The 10,927-nt window shown below is 46.9% G+C and overlaps 1 pseudogene; it reads right to left on the bottom strand.

The window, feature by feature from the left end:
- The window catches only part of LOC101347284 (immunoglobulin lambda-1 light chain-like), a 35,169-nt pseudogene extending 25,509 nt beyond the window's left edge, over nt 1-9,660 (bottom strand).
- Nucleotides 9,661-10,927: the final 1,267 nt, after the last annotated feature.

The raw sequence follows: 10,927 nt of genomic DNA, 5'->3' as shown, positions 1-10,927 counted from the left end.
ATTGAGGAATTTCCTTTCTATTCCTATTTTGTTGAGAGTTTTTATCATGAATGGGTGTTGGACTTTGTCAAATGCCTTTTCTGCATCGATTGATAAGATCATGTACTTCTTGTCTGTTGTTTTATTTATGTGATGGATTACATTGATTGTTTTTCTAATGTTGAACCATGCCTGCATACCTGGTATGAATCCCACTTGGTCATGGTGAATTATTTTTTTGATATGTTGCTGAATTCTATTGGCTAGAATTTTGTTAAGGATTTTTGCATCGATGTTCATGAAGGATATTGGTCTGTAATTTTCTTTTTTGTGGTGTCTTTACCGGGTTTTGGTATCAGGTTATGCTGGCTTCATAGAATGGGTTTGTGAGTGTTCCATTGTTTTGTGTGCTATGAAATACCTTTAGCAGTAGTGGTGTTAACTCTTCTCTGAAAGTTTGTAGAATTCTCCAGTGAAGCCATCCAGGCCAGGGCTTTTTTTGTTGGGAGTTTTAAAATTACCTTTTCAATCTCTTCTTTTCTTATGGGTTTATGTAGCTGTTCTACCTCTGTTTGTGTTAGTTTAGGTAGGTAGTGAGTTTCTAGAAATTTTTCCATTTCCTCTAGATTTTCAAATTTGTTAGAGTACAATTTTTCATAGTACTCTGTTATGATTCTTTTACCATACTACTATGAAAAAGTAGGGTCTGTTGTGATATCACCCATCTCATTTCTTATATGGGTTATCTGCTTCCTCTTCTGTTTTTCTTTTGTCAGCTTACCCAAAGGTTTATCAATTTTGTTGATCTTTTCAGAGAACCAGGTTTTGGTCTTGTCAGCTCATTCAATTGTTTTTCTATTCTCTATTTCACTTAATTCTGCTCTAATTCTTATTATTTCCTTTCTTCTGGTGCCTGAGGGCTTCTTTTGCTGCTCTCTTTCTGCTTGTTCCAGTTGTAGGGTTAATGTTTTGATTATGGCCCTTTCTTTCTTCTTTTTGAATGTGTGCACTTACTGCTATAAACTGACCTCAGAACACTGCTTTTGCTGTGTCTCAAAGGTTCTGGTAGGATATGTTATCATTCTCGTTTGATTCTATGAATTTCTTTATTCTGTCCTTAATTTCTTCTCTAACCTAGTAGTTATTGAGCAAAATATTGTTTAGTTTCCATGTGTTTGATTTTTTCCTTGCTTTTTCTGTTGTTAATTTCTACTTTTCTGGCTTTATGGTCAGAAAAGATGCTTTGTAATATTTCGATGCTTTGGGTTTTGTTAAGGCTTGCTTTATGGCCTAATATGTGGTCTGTTCTGGAGAATGTTCCATGTGCGTTGGAAAAGAAAGTATACTTGGCTGCTGTTGGGTGGAGTGTTCAGTATATGTCTATGAGATCCAGTTGGTTGGTTGTAGCATTTAGATCCTCTGTGTCTTTGTGAAGCTTCTTTCTGGATGTTGTGTTCTTCACTGAAAGTGGTGTGTTGGTCTCTTGCTAGTATTGTGGAGCTGTCTATTTCTCTTTTCAATGCTTTTAGAGTTTGTTTTTTGTAGTTTGGAGCCCTGTTGTTGGGTGCATAAATATTTATTATAGATATGTCGTCCTGGTGTACTGACCCTTTAATCATTATACAGTGTCCTTCCTTATCCTTTGAGGTGGATTTTAATTTAAAGTCTATTTTGTCCGAGGTTAATATTGCCAATCGTGCTCTTTTTTGAGTGTTGTTTGCTTGATATGTTTTTTCTCATCCTTTGAGTTTCAGTTTGTTTGTGCAAACTGTAAAAGTTTTAGTTAATAGCTGAGTGCTTAACTGTTTCCACGACCCAGGGACTCCTATAAAAACATATGACTAAATAAAAGTCAGGTAGGGTTGTGGAATGACAGCAACACTGAAGGAGAAGAAGTGTAAAGTTTCCAAATGCTAGAAAAGAATTTCCAAAAAGAATTTTTAAAAAGGGCATCAAATCGTTGTGACATCCGTCCTCCACTGAATATGTATCAGGGTGACGTGAGTATTTTAGAAACTGTTGGGAATGTTTAGTTGTCATCCTAAAAAGTTGCAAGGAGGTGCACAGTATTTCAGAATTTTTTTAGACGGTGAGGAGCAAAGGAGTTTGAGGACCATGTCTATAGTCTCAACCCCTCCCTTGCCCCTCCCAGAAGCCCCTTTTCTAAGGAGTAAAGATATTCTGTCTTTTGATCAGGTGGGGTATGTGAGTTGCAGCCTCAGTTGCCTGGGTCCCTGAAGTCTGGTTTCCCAGAGGGAATCAGAGGTGATAAAGAACCTGAGGGCCACTAGTTATGTCTAGAAATAACCACGCTTGGCATAGCCTGGTGTGTTCAGAGATGGCTTCTCTCCCAGACCAAGGGACGTGCTGGGGGAGTGATGAGTCTGAAGCTGAGGGTCCATGCCCAGGACGTCCTCCCTTTTGAAGTATCCCCCAGGCTGAGAGGTGCTGCTTTTGGCGAGTTCCAGAGTAGCCACCATAGGCCCCATCTAGAGGGACATGGCAAGGGAGGGGACCTTGTATGAGGCCCCATGTCTAGCACCTCAGTGTGCCCTCAGAAGAAGGAAGAGGCCTCTGCCTTTCACGTTGCAGTTTCTCAGCTTGTCCTGAAGGAGTTGAGTCCAGGGCTCACTTCCCACAGGTGCTGACACCCAACATGAACCTTAATAACAACGCTGCCTCCTGCAGGCAGGCATGACCTTTGTGGATTGGATGAGGTGGAGGACAACTTGTTCCATGAGGAATAATGAGCAAATTAACCACAATCTTTGGTTTTTCCCTTTAAATAATGCCTGTTTTATAAATTACTGAGCTAGCTCTTCCAAAAAATGGACTCCCTACAAATGAATGAATGAATGAATAAAACTATTTTCTCCACGGTAAAATTTCACAGAGCTTTTCTTTGACACACCCAATGACCACATTCCAGTGATAAACGGCAGAGCCAGGGTTCCATGCCAAGTGGGTTAGAACAAACTTTATCCAGGTTATGAGACTGAGCAGTTGGAGTAAGCTGTGGCTAGGAGAAAACACCCGAGAATGATTTCAGAGGTTCTCTTCTGAGGCTCGAGTGGAGCTGGGGCCTCCTCAGAGGTCCTGCTGGCTGTCCTAGAGGGCATCCGAGAGGGACCCTAGGGCTCAGGCCAATTTACTGGACCCACGTGGCTGTGTGGGGCTGATGTCCTCAGTGGTGTTTGATGTGATGCCTGTGCCTAAAGTGCAGCTGGAGGCTCTGAGTTTCTCATGGTGTCTCAGGACCTGGTCTTCTGGGCATGGTGGGCTTTGGTAGAGGGAAGAGCCTGAGAAGATGCAAATGGGAGGGCCCTGGTTTGGGCAGGGTTAGGATGAGGGGAAGACTATGGAGATGAGGCAGACACCTGAGGATCATGGGAGAGTGGTACTAGGGAAGATGTTGCTGGGAGGCTCTGGAAAGGGCAGGGCCAGGAGGAGTGTGGAGACTATGGAGATAAGGCAGCCACAGAAGATCATGGGTGGAAGGTAGGGACTAGTGAAGATGTAGATGGGAGGGCCCTGGAAAGGGTGCAGCCCGGAGGTTAGAGACTATGGAGATGAGATAGGAGCAGAGGATCATAGGATGCTGTCATGGATTGAACTGCGTCCTCAAAAATAACTGTCCACTTGGCTAGGCCATGATTCCCAGCATTGTGTGATTGTTCACCATTTTGTCATTTGATGTGATTTTCCTACATGTTGTAAATACTACCTCTATGAGTTAATAAGGCAGGATTGAAGCAGTTGTGTTAATGAGGCAGGACTCAATCTACAAGACTAGATTTTGTTTTAAGTTAATTTCTTTTGAGATATAAAAGAGAGAAGAGAGCAGAGAGATAAGTGATCTCATCACCAACAAGCAAGAAGAGCCAGGAGCATGCATCTTTTGGACCCGGGGTCCCTGTGCTGAGAAGCTCCTAGGCCAGGGGGAGATTGATGACAGGGACCTTCCCCTAGAGTTGACAGAGAGAGAAAGCCTTTCCCTGGAGCTGGCACCCTGAATTCAGACTTCTTAACTGTGAGAGAATAAATTTCTCTTTGTTAAAGCCATCTACCTGTGGTATTTCTGTTATAGCAGCACTAGATAACTAAGACAGATGCTGAGGCCAGCACCTGAGGAGGAAGAAAGAAAGTTTCCTGGGAGGACAGGATTGTGTGGTCCCATCCAGGGTGGTCCAGGCTTCCATCCTTTAACAGACCTGCCCAGCCCAGGCAGCCATGAGACCAGGTAAGTCTGTTCCCTCCATCCGGACCCTGCCCTCAACACACCCTCCCTGGGGCCCTCACATGGTCCTTTCCATCAAAGGGGGAATGAGCTCCTGTAAGGAGAGGCCACCAACACAATACCCCTCATCCCTGCAGATGGGGGGTTCATGACTTCATCCCTCTGGATTTAATAAACACTTTTCTTTCATTGCTACCTTCTGTCCTGCAATGAATGTTTATTAGTCCTGAGGACTGAGAGAGACCACCTGTGTCAACAGGACTTAACTGTTAGTTCCAGGAAATTCTTTCCCAGGAACATAAGGGTGTAAACCAATAAATAATGTCACTCTCTGCTTCAGGAACGTTTTGAAAACCAATTGTTCAGATAAACCTTTTGCTCATCTGGGCAAACAGCTCAATTATCAGATCAAAGTTTACTATCAAGACTTGCTTCTAGACCTTCCCTTCTGTGTCCCCAATCCTGTGGGGTTAACTCACAGATGTGGTCCTCAGCTAGTAGGGAGGAGCCTTTAGATCTGTGGATGCTTAACTCTTGAGTTCCTGGCTCCTTTTAAGAGTTTATTGAAAACACTAGATCTTCACTCTGGAAGAAAGCTCACAAATGCTCTATCTCCACACAGATTACAAAGGTCCCTGAATCCCAATTAAGAATATTATAACCTCTATAAGGCAAGGAACCATTTATCTTGTTCAGTACTGTGCCCAATCACCTGGCTTAGTCTCTGGCACATAGTAGGTGTTCAATGAATATTTCTTTATCAAATGAATAAATGAACCAGGATTCATAATGAGGTCTGTCTGGCCAAAACCTCCTCCCCCTACACCAAGGGACCTCCAGCTTGGGAAGATCCCCACCAGTGTTAGACCCATTCAGACCTCAGGTGATCTCCAGGTCAGATCCCCATCCAGGAAAAGAGACCTCAACACATCAGTTCATCATGATGATGTCACCTACCCTTTATGCAGGCCCCCTGATGTCGCAAATCGAGGTGACTACTAGAACTTTCCTCTCTCTATGACTCTCCCATCCTGGTGTGAGGAGCCCTCAGACCTGTCATCAGCACCTAGCAGGGCCAGAAAGACATCTCTCATGTCCCCGACACCCATGTGGTCACTTTTTACAACTGGAAATGTCTTTACTCTGCTCTAAGCCTGTGACTAATGGAGCTCACAGTCACCACCCTGTGTGGTCCTGCCGAAGCTCTGTGTGCAGTTTTGCTGTTCACAGTGGTCAGAGCAGGAACTGAAGCTCAGGGAGATTGGAAACAAACCTAGTGGAGACAAATGACCCAGTGTGAAATGAACCCGGGATTTGAGACTTCAAGCCAAAATGTTTTTGAGCACAGCGTGGGATGTGGAGGGACTGGAGATGGGCAGGTTAGGCCTGGTGACGTTTGCGGGTTCCAATCTAAACAACCCGTGTCCCTGTGGTCCAGTTTCCCAATTGCAACCAGAGATTATCAGGGATGCTGAGAGCTGTGGTATGTCTAGAAATAACCAGCCTGGCCTCTTTGTAGAGATGTGTCTAGAGGGAGCAGTGTGAGTGTGTGTGTGGGGGTGTGTCTTGATAAGCCTAATGCTGCGGGTCTACTCCCTGGAGGTCCCACCCGCTGCAGATACCCCCAGGAGGAGTAGGCGCTGCTTTAGGTGGATCCAGAATAGCCAACATAAATTCTCTCTAGGGGGGCATAACGATGGAGTTCCCATGTCCAGCCCCAGGATGTCTCCTTAGAAGGAGGAAGAGGCCCCTGCCCTTCACACTGCAGTCTCATAGCTTATCTTGAAGGAGGTGAGTCCAGGGCCCCTTTCCAGCAAGGTGCTGACACCCCAATGTGAGCTTTATGAAAATGCTGTTCCCTGCAGGCAGGATGACCTTTGTGCATGCAATGATAATGAGGAGGATGACTTTTTCCATAAAGAATAATGAACAATTAACCACAAAATTTGGAGTTTTCCTTTTAAATACTGTCTGTATTTTAAATTAGTTAGGCAGCTGTTCTGAAAAATGGGCTTGTTACAAAGCATCACAAATAAAATGAATGAATAAGTAAAACTCTTCTCAATGTTCAAATTTGTCTCTTGTATTTCTATCACACACCCAAGGACCACATTCCAGTAATAAATAGCAGAGGGAGCCAGCTTCAATACCACTTGGGTTAGAACAAACTTTATCCAAGTACAGGGATGGGGTAGATAGAGTAATGCATGGCCAGGAAGAAACACCCAAAAATTACATCAGAGGTCCTCGTCTGAGGCTTGGTGATGCTGGGGCCTCCTCAGAGGTCCTCCTGGTTGTCTGAGGGGCATCTGAGAGGGACCCAGGGGCTCAGGCCAGTTCACTGGAGCCGCCTAGCTGTGAGGGGCTGATGTCCTCAGTGGTGTTTGCTGTGATTCCTGTGGCTCCCCTGTACCTATGTGCTTGAGCTTCTGTGACAGTTTCTCAGGACCTGGCCTCCTAGACAAGGCAGGCATTGGGTAGAGGAAGAGGAGACTGACAGGGGGGAAAGGGTAGACCCTTAAGTCACCATCCAGTCCAGCTGGGAACCCTTGGCCTGATATGGAGGAAAAGGGCCCTCAGCTGGAGAGGCTGCAGGGCCTCCTCAGCAGTTGCCCCAGGAACCAGGCAGAGTGTATGCACCTGGATTCAGAGCATGTGTATCAAAGGGACAGAACATAAGGTGGGTAAGTGTAGTTTATAAATGTGGGAGCCCTCTGCTGGGACAGAGGATCTCACCCATTGATAGAACTCAGATGGTGTAACGTGCTGTTGGGATGATTCTGAGCATGTGGAGAACCCAGCACTCACATCAATCAACCACAAGTGTCAGAACCATCTGACACAGAGGATTAGAAGGCTCGGAGAAGTGGTGTACGGAGTGGATGGATCATTGAGGTCAGGACACCCCCAGATGAGAGTCCTGCAGAAGCCCGAGGATGCTCCGTCCACAGAGCACTGAGCTGTGCGGAGAGAGGCCAGTGCCTCCACAAGCTCTGAGGCCATGCCAGTGCCACTGACTGCAGAATTGGCCCCTGAGTGTGAGAGAGGTCATTGTGTTTAGAGATGAGTGGGCACGGGGAGGTGGGTAACCCTCAGAAGCAAGGTGTGTACAATTATAATGAAGGTGATGTTTTGCAGGTCACTGGTGGGGCATGACCTGCAGAACTCTGGAGATGAGTATAGAATTCCACATCCTTGGAGTCAGGAGATGGATGACCAGCGACGGGACAGTTCAATGTGAACAATGAAATGTAATCAGGACATCTGGGGTCAGGTGCCTGTCATAGATTGAATTGTGTCCCCCGAAAATATCTCTCAACTTGGCTATGCCATGATTCCCAGTATTGTGTGATTCTCCACCATTTTGTCATCTGATGTGATTTTCCTATGTGTTGTAAATCCTATCACTATGTTATTAATGAGATGGATCAGTGGAAGTTTTATTGATGAGATCTACAAGATCAGACTGTGTCTTAAGCCAGTCCGTTTTGAGATATAAGAGAGAAGTGAGTAGAGAGACAAGGGGAACTCATACCACCAAGAAAGCAGTGCCGGGAGCAGAGTGCATCCTTTGGACCCGAGTTTCCTGAGCAGAGAAGCTCCTAGACCAGGGGAAGATTGATGACATAGACCTTCCTCCAGAGCCGACAGAGAGAGAAAGCCTTCCCCTGGAGCTGACGCCCTGAATTTGGACTTGTAGCCTACTAGACTTTAAGAGAATAAATTTCTTTGTTAAAACCATCCACTTGTGGTATTTCTGTTATAGCAGCACTAGATGACTAAGACACTGTCCAATGAAAATATCCATCTCCTCCCCAGAATCTAGACCTGAGGCAGTTTTCTGACCCAGAGCACAATGAATGAAGAAGGTGCCCCAAGGGATATCCTTCAACAGTATGGCTATTGTACGATATGAGGCAGGGGGCTGCTCCAGTTTTTGTAGATAAAGTGTCATAGGAACACAGCCACATCCCTTTTTTGGTGTGTTGTCTATGGCTCCATTTGTGCTACAACAAAAGTGTTGAGTAGTTCAAACAGAGACAATATGGATATAAAACCTAAAACTTTTATTTTCTGGAAAAAGTTTTATGACCCTAGATTTTAGGTAATGATACTCAGAACTTCTCCAAAGGGACTGGCATCAATAAGTGAGGACAGAGAACCCTGGGAAAGAGGATGCCTCACTTTGTGAAGAACTATTGGGCACATTGGGGTCTGAGCTTCTCCTGATCCCTGGGAAACCACACATCACAATAACCTCACTGTCAGAATGGGGCACAGGAGTCAGGTAGTGCATAGAGGCCTGATCCTGGCTCACCTCACATCAGGGTTTCCTGGGATCATGCTCCTGCCTGGTGGTCATTTCTCCTCTCTGAATGAGTCATTGGATAGACTATCTTGGTGAGGCGGCACCATCCCCACATTGGTGTCTTGTTCTGTGAGGAAGAGCTATTGTAGTCGGAAGGCCACCTGGTGAATCCTGAACCTTTCTTCATCCTCATGTCACCCAATATACTCACTAAAAAACCAATTACATATGGATTTCAGGTGGGGAATGGCATAGATTAATGCCATCTTTGAAGACCTAAAGTACCTAAGGTTGAGTTGGGCATTATATTTTCATTGAGTTTGTCCCTACAAGAGTTGAGTGGATCCTGAAAGTGAAAGTGGATTCCTGAGGATCCAATACATACTTGTCCCATTTGCAATTTCTGTTCTAGATGTGGTGTCTTTGCAGAGGTCAGCATGGAAGCAGGTCCACAGTGTGCAGCTATTGATGAGGACACTGTGTCCTTTCCTCACGAATCAGAGTAAGATCAGAGAGCATGTGGTGACCAGGAGCATCACCTTCTGCGTATGCAAGACCCATGTCCTGCTGTGTGTGACCTTGGGGATGGGGAGGGTAAGCCAGGCTGGGTGAGTAGGTTTCTGTCTCACTTCCTCATCTGCCTGTGTCACTGTGAGCAGCACTGCTACTGTGGTCCCACACCTGACAGTAATAGTTGGCCTCGTCCTCAGCCTGGGCACTGCTGATGGTCAGAGTTGCACTGTTCCCTGAGCTGGAGCCAGAGAAACGATCAGGGATCCCTGAGCTCTGCTTGCTGTCCCCATAGATGACCAGCACAGGGGCCTGGCCTGACTTCTGCTGGTACCAATGGGCTTATTTACTCCCGATGTTATCTCCAGAGCAGGTGATGCTGGCTGTCTGTCCCAGGGCCACTGACACTGAGGGTGGTTAAGTCAGCTCGTAGGAGGCCACGGAGCCTCGAAGAGAAGAGAGGGGAGAAGGGTCTGAGGCCATGGTGCTTATTTCCAGGAGGTTCCCCTGAGGCAATGACTGGGCTGAGCTCAGGGTTCTGTGAGGGTGAGCCCATAGGTGGGGCTTGGAAAGCTGCACCTGTGCAGAGAGTAAGGAGGGGGCGCGGGAGAGGGGTCCAGGCCATTGTGAAGGCACCTGAGCTCTGCTTCCTGAGTCCACAGCTCAACTGGGTCCCCAGGACTGTCTTATTCCCTTCTGAGGCCCTTTAGGGCAGAGATTGTTTGGTCTTTATGGAAATTTTCCCCTTCTCTGGGGATACTAATTGAAGGGCCCTAAAACCAGCTGTGAGGGGTAGGCCAGAGGGGAAAGGTTGAAGTTTCCAGCAGTTTCCTTTGAATTGCTTTCAGTTGGAAAAAACAGCCTTGGCTGCAAGGTCTGTAATCACACTCACCTCCTTGGGGTTGGGCCACAGGACAGCTGTCCCAAACCCCTCTGTCCAGGCCTGGCTCAGAGGGGCTGGTGGCCTCCTGGAGCCTGGTCATGGGGCTGAGCTAGGCCCCACTGAGAGACAACTGATAACATCTGATGCAGCAGGAGGTGGTCCTGTGGCCCCATTACCTTCCTCTTCTTCCTTCAGCTCCTAGCCTCACTTCACACATGGTATTAACATTCCTTCTCTACGTCCCTCCCCAGTGAGCTATCAGTTGGCATTGACCAAACTTTCATTCTTTCTTTTTTAAAATCCATGTTGTATGTGATCTTGTAAAAAGCTTCAAAAACGATTGTGACTGGCACCCCAATTCTGGGAATTCTGGGTTCTCCTGTGGGTCCCCAGGTCACAGTCTTTGTACAGAGCTGGGGTCTGGGGGCTGGGCCGCTAGTCCCCCCTCCAGCAAGGGCAACTCTGTCGCTGAACCGAGGACAGCCCAGGGATGAGGGCTGTGAAACTGAGCAAGGAGACACCACGTCACTCAGGGAGAGAAGTCTCCCGAGGGTGCTCAGATGATCTTATTCAGGAAAGAGGGCACTCCAAGCTCTATCTTTCACCCACCTGAGACTGAACCTGAGCATAAAGCTGCAGCCCCAAGGGTCCTGTGGGGTCATCTGAGGGCAGAGTCGGCCTGGAGGTGGGAAGGAGAGACAAAGGGGAGGAGGGATCAGGGGTCTCTGGAAATGCCCAGGGCAGAGGTCAGCTCCTGGGATCACTGCTGGACAGTGAGAGTATGACGCCCTGAGAGTGGGAGGGAGGCTTATGCAGGTTTTCTGGGGGAAGGACACAGGCCCTGTGAGTCCCATCCTCTCTCTGTACCCCCCCCCCCATAGAGCACCTCAACCTGGGGGTGTTTTCCTGAGTGAATCTCAGCCCTGCAGGAGCTTCCCAGGTCACGCCTGGACCAGGCTTCTCCCAGATGCGTTTCCCAGGTAAAGACTCTTTTTGCCTGGATTTCCAC

Source organism: Trichechus manatus, unplaced genomic scaffold, assembly GCF_000243295.1.
Source record: "Trichechus manatus latirostris isolate Lorelei unplaced genomic scaffold, TriManLat1.0 scaffold00157, whole genome shotgun sequence".
Lineage (NCBI taxonomy): Eukaryota > Metazoa > Chordata > Mammalia > Sirenia > Trichechidae > Trichechus > Trichechus manatus.
Note: the sequence above shows the minus strand (reverse complement) of the source record. Positions and strands in the feature narration are given on the sequence as shown.